The 24,708-nt window shown below is 34.8% G+C and overlaps 1 protein-coding gene and 1 long non-coding RNA gene across 5 annotated transcripts in view; one reads left to right on the plus strand and one right to left on the minus strand.

Moving 5' to 3' along the window:
• SLITRK1 (SLIT and NTRK like family member 1) overlaps positions 1-24,708 on the plus strand; it is a 204,254-nt gene that overhangs the window by 164,013 nt on the left and 15,533 nt on the right. For 3 of the 4 annotated variants that reach the window (XR_009247895.1, XR_009247897.1, XR_009247896.1), the window contains exons 2-3: positions 19,086-19,207; positions 21,583-21,652. The gene's annotated coding sequence lies outside the window, so the exon portion shown is untranslated. The remainder of the gene's footprint in view (positions 1-19,085; positions 19,208-21,582; positions 21,653-24,708) is intronic. The other variant, XR_009247898.1, reaches the window with a different exon arrangement.
• LOC131483769 (uncharacterized) overlaps positions 1-24,708 on the minus strand; it is a 165,700-nt gene that overhangs the window by 35,566 nt on the left and 105,426 nt on the right. The gene's annotated exons all lie outside the window — the stretch shown is intronic.

The following is a 24,708-nucleotide window of genomic DNA, read 5'->3' on the forward strand; positions in this document are numbered from 1 at the left end:
TATTTTTCACATAATGTTTGAATTTAATATATTGGACTAATTTTTACAAAATAGAAATAAAACATAAATAAATAGTACTTTGCTAACTGAGAATCCAAGTCACGTATATTTTATGACTCATCAAAATTCTAAAGACTAGGAAAATCAACTAAAAGATTTAATTTACCTATTCCTGAAGATATCTGGACTTGATTTTTCAGTAGCAATAAAAATATGTAATTGCAGAAATCACTAGATAGAATTTTCATAGAATTAAAATAATAAATAGTAATACTCGGTATGTAATTCAATAAGCTAAGTAGTTTACTTGTGAAAGTGTTTTATTTAATATCTTATTTTTTAACTCACATAGAATTACAATTCTGTAAAATTCCATTAATTTCAATGTTAATTTTTAATTTTTTTAACACTTATTTATTTTTGAGAGACAAGAGAGAGACAGAGCACAAGTGGGGGAGGAACAGTGAGAGAGGGAGACACAGAATCCCAAGCAGGCTCCACGTTCTGAGCTGTCAGCACAGAGCCCAATGCAGGGCTGGAACTCACAAACCATGAGATCATGACCTGAGCTGAAGTTGGACACTTAACCAACTGAGCCACCCAGGCACCCCAATGTTAATATTTTAGAATTAATTATAATTTGTTGTGGGTTGCAATGATATAGCCTATCCTAATTATAAAAATCTGTTATAAGGAAATAAGTGATTTTTAAATGTACCATATATGATGATGAATATATTCATTGATTTTAAAAGGCTTTTAAATTTACCTCATATGCTGGGACAATTTTTATGAGACCAACTTTAATGGCCTTATAAAAGATGTCATTTATAGGGTATTTATGACATGCCAAATTATCTCTAATTTTTTAAACAACACTGTGCTAAATAGGTATAATCGAAGAAGAGTATTATGAGGTTTTGAAAAGTTGTTCCAGACCAGACAGTTAATTACATGGCTGAACTAGGATGCTTACCTAGGCTGGCTGGTTCCAAAGCTGGATGAGTATCAGAAGCTTAAAGAATCCTTTATAGTCTAAGTGAGCAGCTGTCTCATATTCAGAAAGACTCGAAGAACTAGGATTTCCTGGACTTGTTACCGATTAAAATGTCAATGACTCAATATAATTGATTTTTAAAATATCTTCCAAATGACTTTGATGATCAGCAAGATACGAAAATCCAGGTAAATATGGTAGACAAGTATAGTACAAATAGCACTGCATCAGAAGGGAAACCTATGTTTCATTTCTATCCTGCTATTTAAAACTTCTAGGAAGATCATATAATGTTTTAATGAATTGCCATGTGGTGTCTACTTTTTTCTCTTCATATGCTTCCTGGTATGAATCGGGAAGCTGCAAGTAGAATGCTAAGAAATCACTGAACCCAACATCAGCTCTAAACTGCTACAAAGCGTATGTGACAGCTGCCTCTTTAACGAGTGCCTCAAAAACAAATAAGCCTTGTTGGTGTTCTACATTATGGATTATATCTCATGGTTGTGTCTATGTCATCATTTTCCAGCAATAATCCTAATTAATCCTCAATAATCCTTGGTTAAGTAGGCTACAGAACCACGGCACTTTTTTTCCTCTAAAGGTCAGACATATTTTAGTGACATTTTTCCCTTAGGGTTCAAGCATCAGCCCCTTCAGGCTGAGTCAGAAGGTGACCTAAATGACTCATGCTCTTCAGTACTTAACTATTCTTTCTGACCCTGAGGATTTTTCCTGGCTTATACTAAATACTGTAACTACCTTTCCATGAGAGTGAATTCTTTCCCAGAGGCTGACTTGATATCTTCTCTAACTAGAGCCCCAAAACAACTTCTCAACTAGTCTTGAAAGAATTTCTAAGAATGGCACGATATTATGGTGATTACAATATAGAGTAAACTATAGAATACATGTATATTTATATATATATATATACAGCTCATAACTAACTCTATACTGTACTATATATATTATATATCTAGTGCATATATATTGTATACATACACACAAGTATTTGGTAAATATTTGAATATTTAATTTCTGGCTGTTTCATTTATCCCCCATTTATTTTGTACCAAAAATGTGTATAAATGGTTACAAATTATCAAAGGTTTATGGATAAAGATTTTAAGTCACAGAAGTTAGATAATATGCCCAAGATAAAAGAGCTAATATATGACAGGTGAGATTAGGAGTCCAGGTATTTTGGGTCAGCTAGGTGGCTCAGTCAGTGAAGTGTCGGCCTCTTGATCTTGGCTCAGGTCATGACCTCACAGTTCGGTTGGTGAGATGGAGCCACCTCTGGGTCTGCACTGACAGAGCCTGCTTGGGACTCTCTCTGCCCCCACTCTCTGCCCCTCCCCTGCTTGCGTGCACTCTGTCTCTCAAAATAAATAGACCGAAAAAATCTAAGCATTTTGGTTTAGAGCTAATACTCTTTTTTTTTTTTAATTTTTTTTAACGTTTTATTTATTTTTGAGACAGAGAGAGACAGAGCATGAACGGGGGAGGGTCAGAGAGAGGGAGACACAGAATCTGAAACAGGCTCCAGGCTCCAAGCTGTCAGCACAGGGCCCAACGCGGGGCTTGAACTCACGAACCACGAGATCCTGACCTGAGCCGAAGTCGGCCGCTCAACCAACTGAGCCACCCAGGTGCCCCAGAGCTAATACTCTTTATAGGGGCAATATTCATATTATCTGTCACTGCCTTTCTTCTTTCTCCATATTAAATTGATATAGCAACATCTACAAATTTCATTTTAAGGTGAATGAATAAGTCTAAATCTACAAACGGAGAGTCATTATTCAGATTGTTTAAATGTATTAGCCCATAAATATATTAGCCCAAGGATATCTTTTCTTTCTTTGGATGGTTTCTTAGAAAAGTTCTCATTAACAAAATGCTTACACTTTCTACTCAATTAATCATGTATATATAATATATCCACTTTGTGTTTGGTGCTGTATTTGATGGATTGTTTGTTAAAATAGAAAAATCGAACAGAAAAATAAATTGTTTTTGGTGATCTGAGAGAATGTTTTATGTAACTGATGGGCACAATTTTCATAGGTTAAAATTAGATGTCAATAAAGTAGTAAATTATGATATGTTGTGCACTAGTACTAAATAAAATTAATTTTCAGCCAGAGGGATCAATGAGGAGATGGGACTTGAACTCAATATTTAAGGATGGTCCTTAAAATCAGTAAAATACATGGAATTTTCTAGGAATATTTCAAAAATCCTATAAATATAAAAACATTTACATGTAGAATGATGTATGTGGAAATAGATAAAATGGAATAGACCTGTTGCTAATTTCCAGAAACTGTTCTGTAATATTGAATGATTCTCATCTCATGTGTATGTTTATTCATTCAGAAATATTGTTGACTGATAGCATTTGTGCAGGGTCCTGAGCAGGGCATGTTTTCTGCTGCTGCTGAAAGATTTTACTTCCTTTTCTAATGGTAATATAAAACTCTTTTAAGATAGAAATTATATATTAGCTATCCAACCATAATAGAGTCTGCAAATGGACAAAGTAGCCTAGATTAAAGGGAGAATCTCAAGTGTAAAGTGAATTCTACCAATGTCAACATAATTTCAAAGAAATGGCTTAGGAGAAAAATAAAATAGTATATATATCTATATCTAGATATAGATATAAGTGTAGTATTTTTCATTCTCTGTATGTAAGATTTAAAATATTTTTAATGACAAGAGTACTTACATTTAGTTCTCATGAAAATTTTTCTCCTAGTAGATTCTGATTATTACTCTTAACTATCTTACAGCTGGAGTCCAGGGACCTATGTAATTTTAGCTATAATTAAAAAATAAAACAAATTTCCAGTTTCAGTTTTCTAATTGCATATAGGTCATGCATTTAGAGTAATTGAAATTTTCACTCATCATCTAAATAAGTGACATTATAAAGACACAGTCTTACTGTTTATTGGACCAAAACTAGTTTGCTCCATATACACTGTAGAGGAAAAAAAGTAATCAAATTAGTGTAATGAAGATGTACTCTAATAGATTAAATAAAGATTTCAGTACCAAGTAGTTGATGATCTTGAGTGATAAATATGACTGTTGTATAACCACCAAGCTTAATCTTTAAAAAATTGTAGTGTTCTAGCCTTTACAAAAAGATCTAACCTTATATCAAATAAATATTGTCAAGATTGATTAATATAGTTGTTATTTTGACCTCAGCTGTCCAAGTTGCAATCCAATTACAAAATATTTCTGTGAACATCTATAAGGACATTTCAAATTGAGAGAAGGTAACACATGATTGTCACGTTTATTCATGCAAAGAACAATTAGAATAGATTTATTTTGAACATGAAGGAAATTTAGAGAAGAACAAGCATTGTTTCTCATCTGAGAAAGAATTGTTGTTTACTTAAGGTTAACCATGAAAATAACTTACTTCATAGAATACACATAATATAGTAAATACAGATATAGAGAAAAAAGTACATTATGAAAGCCATGTACAGATGCATGCACTTTGCTCAAATAATTTCCACAAGAAATATTAAATGCACATACATTGTTGTTACCATGGAACTAGGTTCTGGGGATAAATAAAGATAAAATTATTTTTGAGGAACTAACAGCATGCCATGGAAAACAGTTATATGAGCATTATAAAAATATGTACAAGTACCATAATGGAAACATATATAAGGTTTGATAAAAATGCTAAGAAGTATCTTACTCCAACTATTTTGGCATTAGTTGTGGGTACTGGAATGGGAAGGAGTTGGTAGATGGCAATTGGGAAAGCACCCTGGAGAAGTGATTCCTAAGTTGAGTATAAAATAACCATGTTAGATGATATCTATGTCTGTAAGGACATCTACTCAAAACGGGTGAAATAAGTGAGCATATGCAGGAAGATAAGCATTGTGTTTAGGGAAATATATAATCTTTTTGGTGTTTCTACATCAATTTGAATTAGACAGTAGGGACAGACGTTGGAGAAATAAGAGGCTATACCTAAAAAATTGTAAACTTTATTCAAAAGGCAGTTATGTTATTCCAACTGGTCTGACACCAACTGTATGTACTACAGTTCAATTCTGATCCTAACTGCCGGGACTTGGCACAGACTCACAGATTAAGGGCAGATTCCTCTAAACGACTGTTCTCACTTCAGATGCCAGTTGCAAGTCTTGAAGGCATGATTGGGCCATCCCACTTCTGGCCAACTGGCTACAAATTTAGGGGTTTCCATGATCAATCCCATCAGGTTTAATAATTTGCTAGAATGGTTCACAGAACCCAGGAAAGTACTGTATCATAATTATAGTTTTCTCACACAGGATACATACAAGGTGTAACCTGGGAGAGAATGCAGAACTTCTGTGCCCTTTCCTCACAGAATCAAGGAGTGTCACCCTTCTGGCACATCAATGTGTTCACCAACAGGGAAGTTCCACTGGGTTTTGGTGTGCAGAGAATAAATTGAGATTTCATTAATTGGGTATGATTGAATTCAAATACATGGGCAGATTTAATCTCCAGCCATGCTCCCTTTCCTAGAATTTGGGCTAGCTCCAAGTTCCAACACAGTAATCGGGAGGTTGTTCTTCCTGGTGACCAGCCTCCTTTCTGAAGCTAAATAGGACTGACCATGAGTAACATCATGAAGAAGTTTCAATATTTATCAACCCTTGACTAATATGGTTTCATCATCCTTTCTTCTTTCCTCACATTACTTTGAATCAAATCCTAAGATACCGTCCCATTTTACTTATAAATATTTTGAAAGGATTTCAGTTTTAATTTGTCTTTACTCTTAGTCACAAACATTATTAAAGACTATAGCACAAAGAAATACTGAGATTGATATAAAACTATGTAATAAGAAACAAGGTCTTATTTATTTAAACAAGCCACTTTATGGCTAACAAGTGAAGGGGAGTTATAATTTTGAGAGTCAAAAAGCTTAGGCATTATCACCACATATTAATTCATTTTATAGTCCTCAATGAGACTATTGTATGTATTTCTGTACCTTTCATTTGAAAAAGCAGAGAAGATATTTAATATTTAATTTACAATATATTTTACCAGCTCAGCATATAGTGTGAATATAGAGTACATCAAAGTTGTAAATGGGGCCTGGGTAAACCCTGAAAAAAACAGTACTTCAGATGTCTAGTAATTTTTAGAAAAGCGACAAAAGCAATTTTCTGTTCAGGAGTGAAATAAATTCAATGCCCTGCAAAATATAAAGAGCTGTAAAAATGTATACCATTCTGATAAGTTAGTAAATAAAAGTTTGATGTGAAGTAATACAAATGAAGCCTTCAAGAGGTAATAATTTAGAACCAAATAAATTTTGAAACAGAACTGCCAACTGATCATGAAAAAAATTAATCTATTTTTGTTAATCTGTTGGTTTGTGGGTTTTTTTCTTCTGTAATTAACATAAACTAAATTTAATAAAATCTGTTAAATGGGGAAGTGTTCTACTCCAAAATAAAACACTTTGTTAAAATGACTAAATCCTGAAATGGCTAGACAAATTCTTAAAAAAAAAAAAAAAAAAAAGAGGATTCCTAGAAAGGAGATTAAGAAACCCTGCTCAATTTGTAGGTATTTGTAGGAGTCAGATCAACTAGAGATGGGCCTCTAAGAATGGTATGCACCAAATTATTTATGACAGGGATTTGTTTATGAAATTGGGGAAAGGGTTACACCGTTTAGCTACAGTTGTTGCTTTGTGTCTGGTGGTGGCTCTGAAATAACAAGGGCATGCAGTATAGACAGAAATATAAGGTGTTGGAGAGAGCAAAGGCAAACTGGAACTTGTATAGATGAGTGGAGAACCCAGGAGGATGAACTGGAAGCCAGATAGCTTCTCAACACCTTGAATTGTCCAACTTGAGTGATAGAGATGATTTGCAGAAGAGGCTGGTGCTATTTGTCAAGGGCATAAACAAAAATCTGGCTCAGGAGCCAGTGGATCTGGAGGAGGAGATCTAGCAGATGGCAGAGGAGGTGGAAGCCCAGTTACTGTTTCAAGCCAACAAGGTGAGTCAGCAAGTTTCAGACACTGTGCACGAGCTATAATTGTATCCGATCCTACACTGACACCCTGAGCTTCAATCAAGCTGTTGTTCACTTCCACCTTCTAAATCTTACACATCATGTTTTCCTTATGGCCAAGCTTAGCCCAAGAACATAGAGGGAAAGAAATTCTGGGAAATCTTGTTTCAGCTCAGCTAAGTTGACACAATAGAAAACTATCAAGATTCTCTTGCTATCTCGGAATCTACATGCATCTTCATTAACCACAGATAAGTTCTAAAGTCCTACTTCTTCCTAACATGATGCACACACTAACCATCTTCCTAAACAAATTTAAAAAGTCCTTATATTTGTCTTTAGCTGATGATGCTCAGTCCTTTTCAGGATGAATCACACTGTCTCTTTGATGTTCTGTAACCTAAATATTGAGATAGAAGGTTAGCTACTATTAACATATCTAACACTTGTTGATTTTGTGGAAAAATGTTTAAACTATATCCCTTACTGAAATAAGTTAACTATTCCTTAACTACTGAAGACCTCATTTCAGCAGATTAGTTACGAGTTCATAATTGGTGTTTGTCACTACCTCTTCCCACTCCCAGTCTGTATTGCCTTTACCTTCAGCAATCACCTCAGATGCTTGTAGATTCTTGCTTGGTTGAATGAGCAAAACCTTTACCCCTAAGGTGGCTGGGTCATTACACATTCTGACTCTACTGGGTTGATGGATTTTCCATGGGCTCTAACTACAGGACATTGGAGTGCCCAATGATCCCCAGAAAACTAAGTGTTCTCCTCCCTATACCATATTTTCTAATAGCATCACAATTTCTCTTTTTAAAATTTTTATTTTTAGAAAGAGAGAGAGAGAGCATGAGTGCTAGAGAGAGGCAGAGGGGGAGGGAGAGAGAGAGAGAGAGAGAGAGAGAGAGAGACAGAGAGAGACTCTTAAGCAAGCTCCATGCTCAGTGCAGAGCTTGACACGGGGCTCTATCCCATGACATTGGGATCATGACCTGAGCTGAAATCAAGAGTCAACAACTGAGCCACCCAGGTGCCCCCACAATTTCTCTTTTATACTAAAGATCACTCCAGACATATAGCAACCTCTTCCTAGTCTATGTATTTACTGGTGTTGAGTAGCTAGAACAACAGGTCCTAGGGTAGAAACTCAAGTCTGTAATTATTTCAAATCACTGCAATGTCTCCCGGTGGAAGCAGGATTTTATTTAATGATACTGAATCTGTGATATAAAAATACATGTCCTCATATATAAAAGTAATTTTTTTTTCCTTTTTGTTACAGTTGCCTGGTCAGCGTATAATCATAGAATGAGTTAAAAAGGTTTTCATTAACCCCTCCCTTTAACCTACTTTGGCAATTTGAAATTCCTTTTCAATTTTTTTTTAATCTTTTCACATTTTCTGCTACAGTTTGATAATGAAACTCTCCTTTAAATAATTAAGCTACTGGCTAATCAATGCAGTCCTCCTTACAGTACCTGCCTGCTCTCTAAGATTTTGATATTATTCTGCGGTCACGCTGGGAAAAGTCCTCTTTTTGGATGCTAATTCTTCCAGTTTTTAGGTTCAAAATTTTCATTGCCACATTTCACCATGAATCTAATTATATGTGCCTTATTTTATAAAAATCTAAATTTATTCTTGTAGAAATATAGTTCTCTACCACTTATATATACAGAATTCAATTATCACTGTTTTATACGTGTTGCATTCTATTTCTTTCCTTGCTTTAAATGTGATTCGTCTTTTGAATGCGAAATGTATAAAAATGTCCAGAGAATAGTGTAACACACATGTATCTCAAACAAGAACAACAAAATAGTATATGTGCTTTTTATAAATTATGAGTTAAGGAAATATCACTTGTAAAGTTAACACTTCAGTTTGATTCCCTTGCTTCACACCTGCTATGGATTGTTGTACAAGCTCAAATTTACACTGAAATCCTATGCCCCTTGCAATGGTATTAGGAGATGAGGCCTTTGGGAGGTAATTAAGTCATAAGTGTGGAGCCTTCATGAATGACATTAACGCCTTTACTAAAAGAGGCCCTAGAGAGCTCCTTCGCCCCTTCTATCAAATGAGGACAGAAGTCTGGGACCCTGCTGGGGGCCCTCACCTGAACATGCTGGCCCTCTGAACTCCTACTGCCAGCTCTCAGAATGGTGAGCAATCTGGTTTTTTATAAGCCACGTAGTCTGTGCTATTTTGTTACAGCAGCATGAAGAGACTAAAATGCCACTTGTAGAATCAAACATGTGAAGTCATTCAATATACTTTAAGTTGGCATATTAACATTTTTTTAATCATTCATTCTATTTATTTAATAAATATTTCCCTGGTGCCTAATATGTGGCTGACAATGGTCTAGACATTGGGAATCTAACAAAGTATAAAACATAGTTTTTGCCATGTTGGCAATTATATACACGTTGCCTCTCACCTTGGTATGTTCACATGTCAAATGATCTTGTACTCCACTCTTCTTCAGACGTTCAATTACAGGTTTATTCTCTAGATCTTTTCATGATCAGTAACAGCCATCTCCTCCTTAAACTAATCTCAGTTGCAAGAATGTCAGTATCTGATTAACACCTTCTATTTTCCAGCTCACTAACTGTACTACTGCAATTACAACAATCCTTCTAGCCCACCATAATCTACAATCAATTAATACTTCCATCTATTTACCGTCTCATAATACTCATATCTTCTTTTTCCCCATAACCTGATTCAATTCTATGATCAATCATTGTAATCATTCTCTTGCAGACATCCTCATTCCTTTCAATGCTCTTATTTTTTTTTACTCTCCGTTGCCAAAGCTGCTTCCCTGGCCTGGAACTATAACACTCAACTTGCTGAATTTGTCTAAAAGAAAACCGATCTTGCTGAATCTTCCCGTGTAAATCCACGATCAACGATTTCAGCTGAACACTCAGTGCTACTCCACCATCACACTTTATTTCTCCAATCCATCCCTTCTCGCAGTGAAAGATGACTATTTTGCATTTTTTCTGACTTCAAGTATTTAACATTTCCTGCCTATACGTACACTCAACTAGTATTCCTGCTTTATATTTCCCCAACAGAATTGAAGAATACAGAACAGAATATCCATAAGCTCTAGTAATTATATACCCCCTAACTGTGACCATGTGCTGTATCTTATGTTCTCTCAAATTACCTTTAATGAACTGCCAGACTCCTTTCTAGATTTAACACTTTTACTTACACATCCAATTCCATATCGTCAGTGCTGCTTCAAGCAATTGTTTCAGTATTTCTTATTTCTCCCTTCCTCTCTTGTAAGCATTTTTTCTCTTGCTACTAAATCTATAGTTACAGTATAAAACCATGTTCCTATTATCCTCATATTGAATAAAAGATAGGATTTCCCTCAATTTCATTTCTTCATTAATTTTTCCCTACTTCTCCCCCTTCCATTTCAGCAAAACTTCTTCACTTCATATATTCACCCTCTGACTTAACTTCCCTTCTTCCCTTTCTCAAACTCCTGTCAGGCTTTTGCCACTATCTTTACATCATATCTTTAGCCAAGGTGCCAAGACCATAAGTGATTTCTCAGTTGCTAAACATAAGTTTCATTTCTTCATTCTCCTCCTGAGCCACAGCACCATCTGAAATAATTGCTGACTCACTCTCTCTGGGGAAGCCCTTTCTTCCCTTTTCCTCCAAGTATATTCCATGGTTTGGAGCCTACTTCCCTGACCACTGCTTCTGAATTTCCTTTCTTTCTCATCTCTGCATATATATATCTTGGAGTACTCCAAGTGTCTATTCCTGATGTATTTTATTTTTGGCTTACCTGCACTCACTCAGAAATTTCATTAAATCTCGTGGTCTATTTCCATACTCTGAAGAATTACAAATGTGTATCTTCAGTCAGAATCTCTCTCCCAAAATTGACTCAATTATTTAAAGGCCTATTGATAGCATCACTTGAATGTCTAATAGATATTTCAACAGTAAAATACCAAAAATTGAGCCCTTAATATGCTCTCCCCCCCCTCAAATTCTTCCCTGTTATATTAGTTTTCACGAATTCCTTATTTCTAGTTGTTCACACCAAATCCCTTAGAGTTCTCCTAAACTGCCTCCCCACCACATTATTCAAGTCTATGTAGTAATCTTCTTTGCTTTACCTTCAAAATTAACCAGAATGCAAACATTTCTTAATACTTCTGATATTATTAACATTTTGGTCCAAGCCACCAAAATAGGTTGAAGGCTTGGAGTTCCTCACTACTTTCTCTGCCCCTGCCTTTGTTCTTATTATAGTACATTCCCTTCAAGTTTTGCTTTGTTTTTAATTAAAGTAAGTACATTTTTTTGAGACAGAGAACGAAAGTGCAAGTGGGAGAGGGGCGGAAAGAGAGGAAGAGAGAGAATCTTAAGCAGTGGAGCCTAGTGTGGGGCTCAATCTTGTGAGATCATGACCTGAGCTGAAATCAAGAGTCAGAGGCTCAACCGACTAAGCCACCCAGGTGCCCCTGGTCAATTCCCTTTAAAATAATGGTCAGATCACATTACCTTAGCTCAAAATCCTTTGGTGGCTTCTTATCTTGCTTATAGTAAATTCAAAGCCTTTACAAGACTGATGAAGTGCTATGTAATTTTTAGCTCCATAGGTACATTATGCGTGTTTTGTGCAGGTACACTAGAACCCCATCTGTGCCTTGTCACTCCCTTTTCTAACAGTACAAGACTGCAAGTTTTTTCCGAAGACTGACCTGAGCAACTGCTGTCATTGTGCCCTCAGAGCTGAGCGTCCATGGAATTTATATTCCTTCAAGCAGCCTTGGGCTTGAGGACTAACTTGTGCTGGTGTGAGAAACCCCAGCCATGTTGATTGCAGCTGAGATCAGATCTGGGGGCTAATTTGTACTCCAGAATTCCCCTGCAAGATCACAGTCTTGCTTTGCTCCTTCACCTTCCGTTTTCTATTGCACCCTTCTTTTATCAGGTTCTTTCTGGAGAACATTTCCACAATAAATCGTTTGTATGTATGTATACTCTCAGGGTTTGCTTCTGGAGACCAAAGCCCAAGACAAGTCTCTATTCCAGTTTTCTTTTGGGCCACATCTCCTACTACTGGACCCCTTATTTACTCAGCTCTAGCTTTGTATCTTCCCCCCTTTACTTTTCCCCATGACAGCAGGCATGTCCCCTTCTCAGGTCCTTTGCATTTATTCTCAATGTCCTCTTACTCCAAGTACCTGTAAAGCTCAGTGTTTCACCCCTTACTTGTCCTTGTTCAGATTATACCTTACTTGGGAGTCCTCACTTCCAGTACACAATATATCCTATCTTCCCATCTTTCTTTTCTCCATTGCATTTATCAGCTTAAAGTACAATGTGTTTAATGGATAACACTTATTTACTGTCTCCTCCCATCACAATGTAAACATCCTGAAGGCAGGAAGTTTCTCTGTATCTCCAGTTCCTTGAAGAGTCCTTGGCCCACTAATGTGTCAAAACAACTAATTTGTGATGAATTGAATAAATACACATTCAATAATAATATGTAAACATTGTGTTAATTTGTACAGAAAATATATCATACTGTATATCATTGTGAAGCATTTTTTTGTCATTCACATTGTTTTTGAAATCAATCCATAGTGATATATATACATAAGCATCATTCATTTTTAATTGTTTCATGATATTTATCATTTAGAAGTAGTTTTAAGAGGAAACATGTATTTTAGTCAACATTTATATACAATTTTCCAAAATATTTACTTGTAGAAGAGTCTGTACAGTTAAATTTTCTAGCAGTGAAAAAGTTAATATAAACACCAATTCAATATGAAAATATTGTCTCAATCACTAAGCATTTCTGTCATGGTTTTATTTTTTAACTTCTTAGACTTCTAAGTTAAATTGAAATTTTTGGGTACAAATGTCATATTGTTGTATCTTATAAATATAGATAATCTTAACCTTTAAAAAGAACAATTAAATTGCAGAACACTTCCTGCATAGATAGATGAATGATAAAATAGCATAGAATAGTAGTTCATTCTTTAAAATCTAGGCAAGAAAGACTAATTTCAAGGTCCAGCATTTCAACTTCATCTTTAGTTTTGAAATAATTGCTAAAATACTTTCTTAGATGAAGAAATTCAATTGAAATGAATGACAAAGATCGTACTAAAATCAATGTCTCTAATGTTAGGAACATATTTATGAAATGTAACTCATGAGAGATTTTTCTTGAAAGCTCAGAATTAAATACGAGATTACATATTTTTGTAATATCTTAGGATAGTGGGTTTAAAATGAACACATAAAATATTTTGAAATAAACTGATTTTTAAATACTTCAGAACAAAATGCCATTTGTGAAACAAGGTCAGTATTAATTATCAACTTGATCTTCCAACATAGAAATGTGATTTGGAAAATCATCAATCTATAGAAAAGTCTTCCTTTTTTTTCTTTTTTTTTTAATACCACACTGAAATAAAATGTTTCTCATTGCCCCTAGTTGTTCTTTGTGATCAGAGGCCAGTGTTATCAGTGTATTTGAGTGGAAGGAGCTGTACTGTGCAAATTAGGAGACCTGGATTCTGATCCTCCTCTAACTAATATTTCAAAGAGGACTAAAATCTGGAGATTTATTCAGATACAAATAGTGTTCCTATATTTGAAACACACACAGTTTTTAGAACTGTCTAAATAAAATATACTAAATTATTATATTATATTTAATATAACATATTAAATATATTAATTATATTAAATATATTATAAATAAAATATACTATTTTCACCAGAATATAAGCTATAACAATATAAAGCAGTTTCCCAGTGTTCATTATACATTTTTAGTATGAAAAATCAGATGGTGAAGTAATACATCATGTTATCTACTGGAGAAACATCACCATTACTAAGGATGAAGTTGTAAGATAGCTTCTAATAATGAAGCTGTTACACATTAAATTTCCAAGTGTTTTCAATTACAACCTATCACTGTGCTGAACACAAATTTGTGAGACAATGCAGACACCATTCCTATCTTACGAAGTAATTCATACAGTTTCATTGTTATTCCCAAAGTGTGGCTGGTTAACTGTGGCCACACATTATCTGTCACTGAGAGGTTGGATGTATAAAGTGGTGGGCTGGAACCAGCTTGTAACAGCTCACAAGGATAGGTTTTCCTCATTTCTTTCCAATTCTGTGTTTAGTGACATAATATTGATAACTCTAATTACACCAGAGAAATTGGTAAGTACTATAAACACAATTGTTTTGTTTTGGGTTTTGTTGTTGTTGTTGAGAGACAGTTTACTAGCACACCACTGACTGTTCTCTCTCTCTGAATCAATTTTGGCTCTGAGATGACTTCGACCAACAGATTTTGGCAGAAATGATCTGTACCAGTTTCCTGGCCTAATTCTTCAGAAACTGTCCTCCCCTTTCTGCCTCTTAGAATATTTGCTCTTGGAAAATGCCCAAGCAATCAGTGAACAGGCCCACATAGACAAAAACTGAGGGTCCCAGTTGATGGCTAGCGTTAGCTTGTCAGCCACCTTCAGCTGGATCCTTAAGCAGTGGTCATTCCATCCCAGGTGACAATATATAAAACAGAGATGAGCTTCCCCCACCAAGCCCAGCCTGAATTGCAGATTTGTGAGCAAGGCAAATTATTGTTTTGGTTTTCAGCCATTACATTTTTGGGTGGTTTGTAATGGTACATTAGATAACTGGAATGCAGAGACACAGCTTGAGTGTAGACAAATTAAGACTGGACCCCACCTTATGGAAAGTTCTTCATGCTTCTATTTCCTTCCCATTCCTCCATAACAGTACTGGAAAAATAAAGAATATATACCCTATTCTGAAGAATGCAGAGAAAACCCAAAACTAGTGGTTAAACTACTGTTTTTCTAATGGTATTTGACAGACACTTTCAAAGTCACTATTGTGGAATCATTGCAGGCATTCTGAGTCAATGTTTCATGAGTAGTATATGCCTTCTCTTTTCCTGATTGTAAATTTCCATGTAATAAGAATAGCATTTGAAAGTCAAGTCATTTATCTTTGTTATGTGTCTAAATTTAGCATCTATTTTGTTTATTTGCTGACTGCCAGAAATATGATGAATAATAATATTGGAAGAATTGGCAGGAAACTGAGCATGCATATGAATCACTAAGTCAAATTATAGTAACATTAAAAAAATTAACTGTAGGGTAATGTAGGTTATCTTTCTTATTGGTATATCTGAAAACAATTTTGTAGATGTTTAAAACAAAGCAATCAAGAGAGAATCATACTGGTAACAAGTTAAAGTGTTAGTAATTGTAGATATGTCCACAATAGCATTAAAATATTTAATAACCTGCTATTAGTGAGTAAAACATAAAAGTACAAATCAAAACATTACACCTACTTTCAAATATCACAGACTCAAGTCTCGATTATCTGTCACCATGAATATTGTTGTGGCATTCTAAATGGTTCTGTTTTTACCCTCCTTTTCTAGACCTATTACTCCAAAAATACACCTCTAAAATAAGTATATTCTTGCACAGAACCTACCTTTTCATTCTAAGGAATAAACTCTAAATCCCTGTATTCTATACAGTTTCTCTTTTCAAATCTCAAAACTTCATTCTCTTTCTTAACAAACTAGGTTACTCTCTTCCCTAATATTTCCCACACATTCTCATCCCTACTTTTGACCATATTGATGCCGCTATTTGAAAGTCCTTTCCCTCCATCTATATATATTGAAGGTAAAGTCAAATATTAAGAACCAGTTCAAAAAGGATGCATGAAATATTCCCAACTACCCAACTCCAAAAGTAGTAGCTCATGCTCCTGTATTCACACTTCTCTATTATAGTACTTCAGTTATGTTAATATTTTATTTATTTCTATAAAAGCACATTTGTACTGCTAATAGTTCTCCAGTTTCTAATATTATTTTTTTCATTAGTAGTATTGTCTCTTAGTTTAATTTAGTAAGGGTGCACAGAGTCACTTCCTTTCCCTTTTGTAGGTAGAGGTGGTTTTGTAACAACGTCCTTGCCAACTGTTTTAAGGATAAGTCTTTCACTTAAAAAATTATGCTTGGTTCTCCTTTAAATTGTTTCTCCTTCCCATGAGACAGGACTTGGACTTAGCACTGGTCAACCAAGTTTGACGATGCAGATAATAGCACTAGTTGAGGGAGATGAGGCACAGAGGTAAGAGCCATACGCCCTGGATGATCTAGTGGTTCAAAACTGCCAGCCTACACTGGCCTACCCACCTACCTCATTGTTATGAAAACCATATATGATTCTATAGCCACCTAGACTATATATCCTAACATACTAATGCACTAATCTCTAACTTTCTGAGTGTAGAAATATCACAGACACTTTTTTCTTTCTCCTAGCACAAGGACTTGCAGACATTATGTGTTCAAAATGTCTTTGTTACATTGCATTGCACTAAAAACTAATTCTATTTGTAGGAAAAAAATCCATATAAACTTTTGTTCATTAGATTGGCCTTATCAGCATTAGGTCATCTTATAGTCCTCTATTAAAATAATTAGATCATTACTTTTACTAAAACATTAAGATATTCATTGTTTATAATAAAAGTCAGTATGTTTCAGAATTAGAGTATATGTGGAAAGGAAATGGTGGCTGAGAGGATAAAAAGAGCAGAGAAGAAAGACTTCATAAAGTATCTGTGCTTCATTTATAGTAATGCTATGTGCATAAGGGAACCTCTTAAAAATGATCCACAAAGCAAATGGTATTTCAATAGTAAATATCACAAAGACCAAAGGAAATTTAAATCTAATTCAGAATTATTCAACAAAGGTCAGTGAGAAGTAGGTGGGGAAAAAAAGAACATCAGATGATAGGAATTTTCAATAATGTCCTCATCAGAAAGGTCAGTCAAAGTTACTTCCCTACTGTTTTCAAAGGAGGTAAAACTTTTCAATTAAGAGTTGTTGAGTAGTATTAAAGAGAGAAGACTTTGCTCTCAGCAATTTTTTTAAGTGAAAAAACACAAATCATTTTATCTTAATTCATCACTGTATACAAGAACCAGGACTTAAAAAAATAATAATAATAACAAGGCTAAGATTTTGCTATAAGCCTCCAGGCATAGGTAATATTTCTCTCCTCACATGGCTTCTGTCATCTTGTAAGCAGAAAAGTAGGAGTCCTACTAAAGCCTGCCTCTGTGCAGCTTGATTATTAAACATAATTCTGAGTCACAGAGTTCTCACAGCTTCTGTAAAAGCTACAGGAAAAGATACAATTCAAACAAAATGTTCCATATAAATTCAGGCAGACCATGAGCATAATGGACCTATGTGAATAAACCCTCGAATCACAAAATTTCACCATGAATATAGAGAGTTGATGGCTTTACCGTTTCTAGTTGAAGGATTCCACAAAGTATCTGATTTCTGGTATATTTAGGGAATTGGCCTCATGGTATGTTATAGGAGCCACAAATGCCCCATGGTGGGGGAGGGGAGGGGAAGTCCCATGCATAATAGAGAGTGTTTACAGGCTGATATGACTCGAATTTGGATGGTTTGGACATTTCCGAGTGGCCTCATAAGAGAGTTGCTGGGGGTCACTGTGTTAATGAACAGATAAAGTGCTCATCCAGACACAGTGGAATCAGAACACAAGGGACTTTTATGAGGAAAATATCTCAGAGGTGGACAGAATGACAATAGTACATAATACAGCACAATTACATTTAGAAGGAAGTAGAACCAATTTCCTCACATTTGTGTAGAACATAACATGGAGCTTTAAATGTGGCAGGAAACAAATAAAAATCTTAGCATACACAAGCATCTTTAAGATGAGCAGTTAGAGAAATCACTCCTTGGCCACATAACAAAAGCAGTGGTTTCATTTGGACATCAGAAGTCTCAATAATAAATTACCATAGGGACCAGATTAGGGAACATGGAATTTGCTAAATTGCTATGTTGGCTCATTTGCAATATCCAATGGGACCTTCTAAATATCACATAAAGATATGTGGGAAAAGAGCACAAGGTCTTAATTACAAGTAATCTATGAAATTAAAATGTGAGATTATTTTGCCATTAAAAATGCTAAAGCAATCTCGTTAAACATATGAAGCGTGGACATTCTAACACACTGTTGAAATGAATATAAATTTATCTTATATAAAATAATTGACTACTTTTATAAAAACCCAAAAAATATTCTTTCAGTAATTCCAGCAAAGGGAATTTATTCTAATGAAATATTCACAGAACAAATGAAGATTTACAAATATGTTTACAAAAATATTAATAAAACATTTCACAGTAAATAACCTATATAAGGAAATGTGTTAATAAGGATGGCATAGTTACATATGGAATATACACAACTATTGTGAATTATATTTGATTTTGCCTGGTATCTATTAATGTGGAAAATACATAATATTAAACAGGAAGAGTAAATTACTTGAAACAAAGAGCAATAATGATCTTACTTTCTGAGGAAAAAGAGAATCAAGTTTCTTAATTCTTACTTTGAGAAGATCAGTGTTGTTGGAATATCTAACATTGATATTTGAGTTCAGAGAAAAGACATTGGCAGGTTAGTATAACAAGGTTCTCTTGAGTTAAGAGATCATCATCACAGAATGCATTAGTACCTGGGCCTTGATTGCCATGGAAGATATCTGGGTTTTGCCAAATCAAGTCTTGGGCCAGAATTAATCTCAAATAAGGTAACTTAACAATGTGGACATGCACTTGGGAGAGGTGTGTGTGTATGTGTGTGATCAAATGGTATTTCACTGGGAATCAAGAATTATGTTGGTATATATTATGGTATATGTATTATGGTTTAAAATAACCCTGGAGAGAGACATTTTTTTCATCCAAGAAACAAATATTGAAACTCTAGCAGCAATGTCCATTGTTACATGAACACATAAGGGAGAACACCATATAGAAATTGCCTGTTTGCAGGAATAATATTGCATACTAGTAAAAGCAGCAATGGAAGCAGAGAATTGATTCTGATTGCTGGAAGATCGTACCTTCAAGTTTTACCCATTGGACCAAATGAAGCCACTGACTCCTTGGACTCAGTAAGTACCAGGTTTTTGTTTTTTCATTTTTTTAACTTGTCAATGGAGTGGACACTGTACCAAGAAGAAAAGAATATTTTCCACAATAGGCAAAGTGGGAAAATAGAAATGTGATATTGTGACTTTATATTTTTAGACAGCCTATAAAAACATGCTTGGACACTTACTATCAAGTGACATGATCATATTTGCATTATAGTACTTGGTGTTGACTCTCTGGAGAATGGGTATAGTGGGGCAGGCTATTTCTATAATAATTATACCTAATTACAGACAGAAAAGGCTTGACCTTGAGAAGCTGAAATAGAAATGAAAATTAAGCAACTTAGGAATACAGACTATTCATTAAATATAAGTGAAAGATAATTAAAAATATCAATAGTTTCTTAGGATTGGAAAATAGATGGATAATAGTACAAACTTAGAAAATACAGAATTATTTACATATAGACAGAACTTATTCAATTTTGGAGTTTGTTCATACCTGTACGATCTCTAGATGGAGAGGTGAGGAAAAGCAAACATGATTATATACATAAATCTTAACTTCAAGTTCTGATATTAAAATAATAGGTTTGGGAATCAACACATACAAGGTCATTGATGCCACAAGAATAAGCAAGTTGGTGGAAGGAAATAATAAGAAAGTTTGTGAAGTGAGAAGAGCAACAGGTCTAGGAAACTCTGTAAAACACCAATATATAGAATGTACAAAAGATATAAATATGCTCATAAGAAGATAGTAAAGATAAGAAAGAGGAAACATAGAAATAAATGGAATAGTCTTTCAATAATATCAAATGAAGTAACATTCATTAGGTATGGGAATTAGGAACTCCTTGGTGACCTTCCAAATAATAGCATTTTTAGCTAAGTGCTGAGAACAGAAGCCAGACTGCAGTGGGTTGAATAGTGAATGGGAGGTGCAGAAGTAGACAAAGAGAGTCAAGGTTATTCCTTTGAGAATTCTGGAGTAGAAATGGAAGACAGCAACTTTGAAGTAACTGAAAGAAAGAAAGGTCTGTGCTAGCATATCAAAGTCATTTTTATCTTCTCCTTTAAGTACATTTAATAGTCTGGATGTTGGTAAAAGTTGAAACATGGTAAGGATTATTCTTTATGTTTGAAAAAAATCAAGGCCGCTTTGATAACACTCTTTTAATCCTGTGATTCTTACTTACAGTTATAAATGCAGTTAAAATTACATTAAATCTCATCAGAAATATAGCATCTTAAAAGATTTTTTGGGATGAATGGGAATCAACTGAATTTCTCAGTGTCCCTACAATTCTTTTCATATGTAGTTTCTTAGTACCCACAAATGATATTAACAATATTTGACCTCAGAGCAGCATTCACATCAACATCAGAAATAAGCACTAACTGGGGAGACCTGGGAAGTGAACAACACTGGTTAGACAACAGCCAAAACCAACCAGTTCCATCAACAGTGTATCAAAAAGGGAATGCAATAAGGGGAGGGGGTTATATCCTCCATGGAAAATTTTGAAACAGTAATGAAATAGAATAAAAATGGGTGTACGTTTTACCATCATCGTATATCAACAATTCTAAACAATGTATGTCATAAAATACTGCTTCCTTCCTTGCTGGACTATGTCAATTCCCACATTTAGTCACTATCCAGGTATGTACCAATTACTTATCAGTCGTGTAACCAATAAGCGTAACATTTTTTAAGCATCCACTATGTTTCTAGCATCTCTTTAGCTGCATAAAGACACATACACCTGCATATACTAAGCAGACAATTGTGACATTGGCTTATTTTAGGTTTCCTCAAAATTGAGAGGAAGGGTAAGTAATAATTTTTGTATGTGTACTGTGCCTGGTTAACACCCCAGAAACACTACACACTTCAACTATGCAAACTTTAATCCACCTAAATAAATTATGCATTATAAAAATGTCTATTTTATACACTGAATAAACTGAAATTTAGAAGGTTAAGTGACCTACCAGAGGACATACAACCACTAACTGGTAGCATTAAGACTTGACTCCAGTGTGCTTTCTTTCTCCACTGTAGTTCTTAAAATTGTACGCCAAAGTTTTCCTAATTGCAAAATCTCTCAAGCTGCCAACTTGATACACAAGTATAGTGCAAATTACCTCCCCACCCCCCGCCCCCCGGGTATAGGATATGGAGAGAAATAGAATACTACATATAGTAAGATTAAATTAAACAAAACATGCTGCATGGAAAAAGTTTACATAAATGAGTTTGATGTTCTAGTGAGCACTTTTAATGGGTGTTAGAAACTGCTCAGAAGTGAGAGACTGAGGCTATAAGACATGGGCTGCCTCTCATCAGCCAGCTCTGTCCTGATTCAACACTCAGAATCTTTTCACAGTGTCAGACTGCTGCTCTACTTAAGAAGAGAGGAAGAAGAATTTTCAATACCAAAAAATAGGGAGGAAAAGGTATGTATAGTACTAATGTCATGGAAAAATACCAACTGCATTAAATTTGTCATGCAATTCATTCTAAATAACAGTGCACTTCAAAAATGACATCCAAAATGATATTCCAAAAGCTATCGTGCCTGCAAAAATCTTTACAATGTACACTATTAGAGTACAACATTTTAAAGCAATTATTTCATTAACTGCCTTGCTATTATATGTAAGACAGATTTTCTTTGGTGAGTGAATAGAGATGCAGATCAGGTTTGATAATAATAGAGGCAGAGTATGACTAAGAGCTTTATGTACCAGTAGTTCTGAAAGTGGTTAGCAAACTGAAAGGTAAATTAGAAACTGAAGGTGATGTCAGATTACAGTGTGATTTAAAGAGAAGGAGTCTAGAAGCTTTTATTTTCACCATATTACCTGACAAGGCCAAGTGGGAAGCTAAGATTCAGTTTATTTTTATATAAACTGTAAAACATTAAATGATATTCTGACCTTTCCAGTTTTACTATATGGAGATTACAGAGCATTTAGTTGTAATGTATAATTTACTTGGTCTTGTCTATTTATGCTTGATATTTGCATGCAGAATAACTTTTAAATGCACAGAGCACATAGGAAAAGTTCGCAAGCAATGTTCAAATTTTACCTTGAAGCGTAAGTACTTAATGCAGAATACTGATTCTTCATATTAATACTCTGTCTGAGCAGAGAGGTTTTTTTGCAATATAGCTATACTTAGTTTTGTCATGTGAAGGAAAATGAGATATTAACTCATTTTAGACAAGTTCACCAGCTATTATATAAGATATCATTCTGATAAAGCCAATGACCAACTGTGCTCAGAAGAGGGGCCTGTGTAGTTATTAAAAAGCAATTATTAGTAAAGTTTGGAAAATGTTCTTTTTGTAAAAAGCTGATGATTATATAATAGGTGAAATGGATAAAGGAATAAATAATAACCAGTTTACTGAAGAACAAGTAGGAAAATGATTGCAAGTAGAGAATTGATTTCCTACTTTGATGATAGATGTACTATTGTCCTTCACTTTCAACCAAACTCAAATGACGAAAGTTCAGGCTTAAGAACAGCTTTCTTTATAGAGAATTCAGATTCTCTATCACTGAAAGTTTCTTTTAAACTTTGAACATAATTCAAGGATATCACAAAAAAGAACATATATTTTCACAAAAAGAACATACATTTTCAACTATATAGAGGTTGTTACCTATTCATATATGTATGGAGACACATTCATGCATGCACACAAAACACACCACATAGAATACAGATTATAAGGAAATACATTAGAACAGTGGTATTAGGATTACAGGGGACATTATCCTACTGTAATTTTATATGTTTTCTACAAAATTATATCACAAATTAATTGATTGGAAAGTGTTATTTCTGAATTAATCAGAAAAGTTTCCATTTGGGCCAAGAAAAAATGTGTTTATGGTGGAATTGACTCAGAATTTCAACATTTGGAGGTTGACATCTCAGGCCCTCCACATCCTTCATCTGTGTGATAATGGGCAAATAATTTAACTATATTTTTTTCTGCCTGATCTTCTAAAAATATAATATTTGAAGGATTCTTGTAAGAATTACATATAATTTTTGTCAAATTCATGAGTTCTAATATATTGTGAGTTTTTTAAATAACTTATTTTCCTTACTCTTATTCTTTTATTTTTAATTTTTTTAGTGTTTATTTTTGAGAGAGAGAGAGAGAGAGAGAGAGAGAGCGAGAATGAGCGGAGGAGGGGCAGAGAGAATGGGACACACAGAATCTGAAGCAGGCTCCAGGCTCTGAGCTGTCAGCACAGAGCCCGATGAGGGGCTCGAACTCACAAACCATGAGATCATGACCTGAGCGGAAGTCAGACACTTAACCGATTGAGCGACCTAGATGCTCTTCTTTTAGAAGAGTTACATTCATAATAATTTTAAAGTATGTTTTTGTTTCATAATAAACTGTTTGCAGTAGGAGCAGCTACTATTTGAACAAGCACCTGGCTTTAAATAAAGATGTTGGAAAAAACATTCTTCCATTCTTTCATAAGATTATTTTGGTTTGTTCAAATATGGTTCATGGTAAATGTTTTAGGATCTAAATCTTTATTTATTTATTATTATTATTATTATTATTATTATAGCTTTTACTTACTTATTTTGAGAGAGAAAGTGTGAGGGAGGGGCAGAGAGTCCCAAGAAGGCTCCACACTGTCAACACAGAGCCCCATGCCAGCTCCAACCCGGGAGCCATGAGAACACATGACCTGAGCAGAAGTCGCATGCTTAACTGACTGAGCCACCCAGGGGCCTGAGTATCTAAATCTCTGGGAAAAAATCTTTTACAAAATATTTATGGGTTTTTTTCTTTCTTTAGTAAAGTATGTTAAAATCTGAGCAAAATCACAAAAGAAAACAGTAACAATAAACTCATATGCTAATCCCCCATTACCAATTAGGTAGTAGGAAGTCTTTTGACTAAATGTACACATCATCTTATATTTAAAATTTTGTTACAGATCACTATTCTTTACCATTTTATTTTTTTTTTAATGTTAAGAAAATTTTGTTGTTTGATTGGATAATGAGGCATTGACACATCTGAGTAAATCAATATCTGGGCCCTGAGGCAACTGTTTTCTCCTTCATTTCTTTGGGTTGCCCGAGCAACTTGTAAATAGATCAAAACAAAACAAAACAAACAACCTTTTGCATTACTTAAATTTTTCCAAGGCATGTGCTGGTACAATATAAATCTCTGACAGATGCAACAACTTGAAACATCATGCACAATACCTTGGACTGCACTGCTCCCAAGGCGGCCCCGCTCATTTGTGTCTGATATTTGGAGCATCTGGAGGAGTGTGAGTAGCATTGGGAAGAGGAGGGAGGAGGAAACAGCATGAGTGCCTGGCTGGGAGTGGGTGAGCCCAAGTTGTGCAGGGCAAGCCTGAACGTGTCATTGGTGCAAACCCAAGAACTCTTGATGGTCTTTAATAAAAACGTCTGGTGGAACCTCATGATAGGGTCTTCAACAGCCTTGAGCTGG

Source organism: Neofelis nebulosa, chromosome 1 (genome assembly GCF_028018385.1).
Source record: "Neofelis nebulosa isolate mNeoNeb1 chromosome 1, mNeoNeb1.pri, whole genome shotgun sequence".
NCBI lineage: Eukaryota > Metazoa > Chordata > Mammalia > Carnivora > Felidae > Neofelis > Neofelis nebulosa.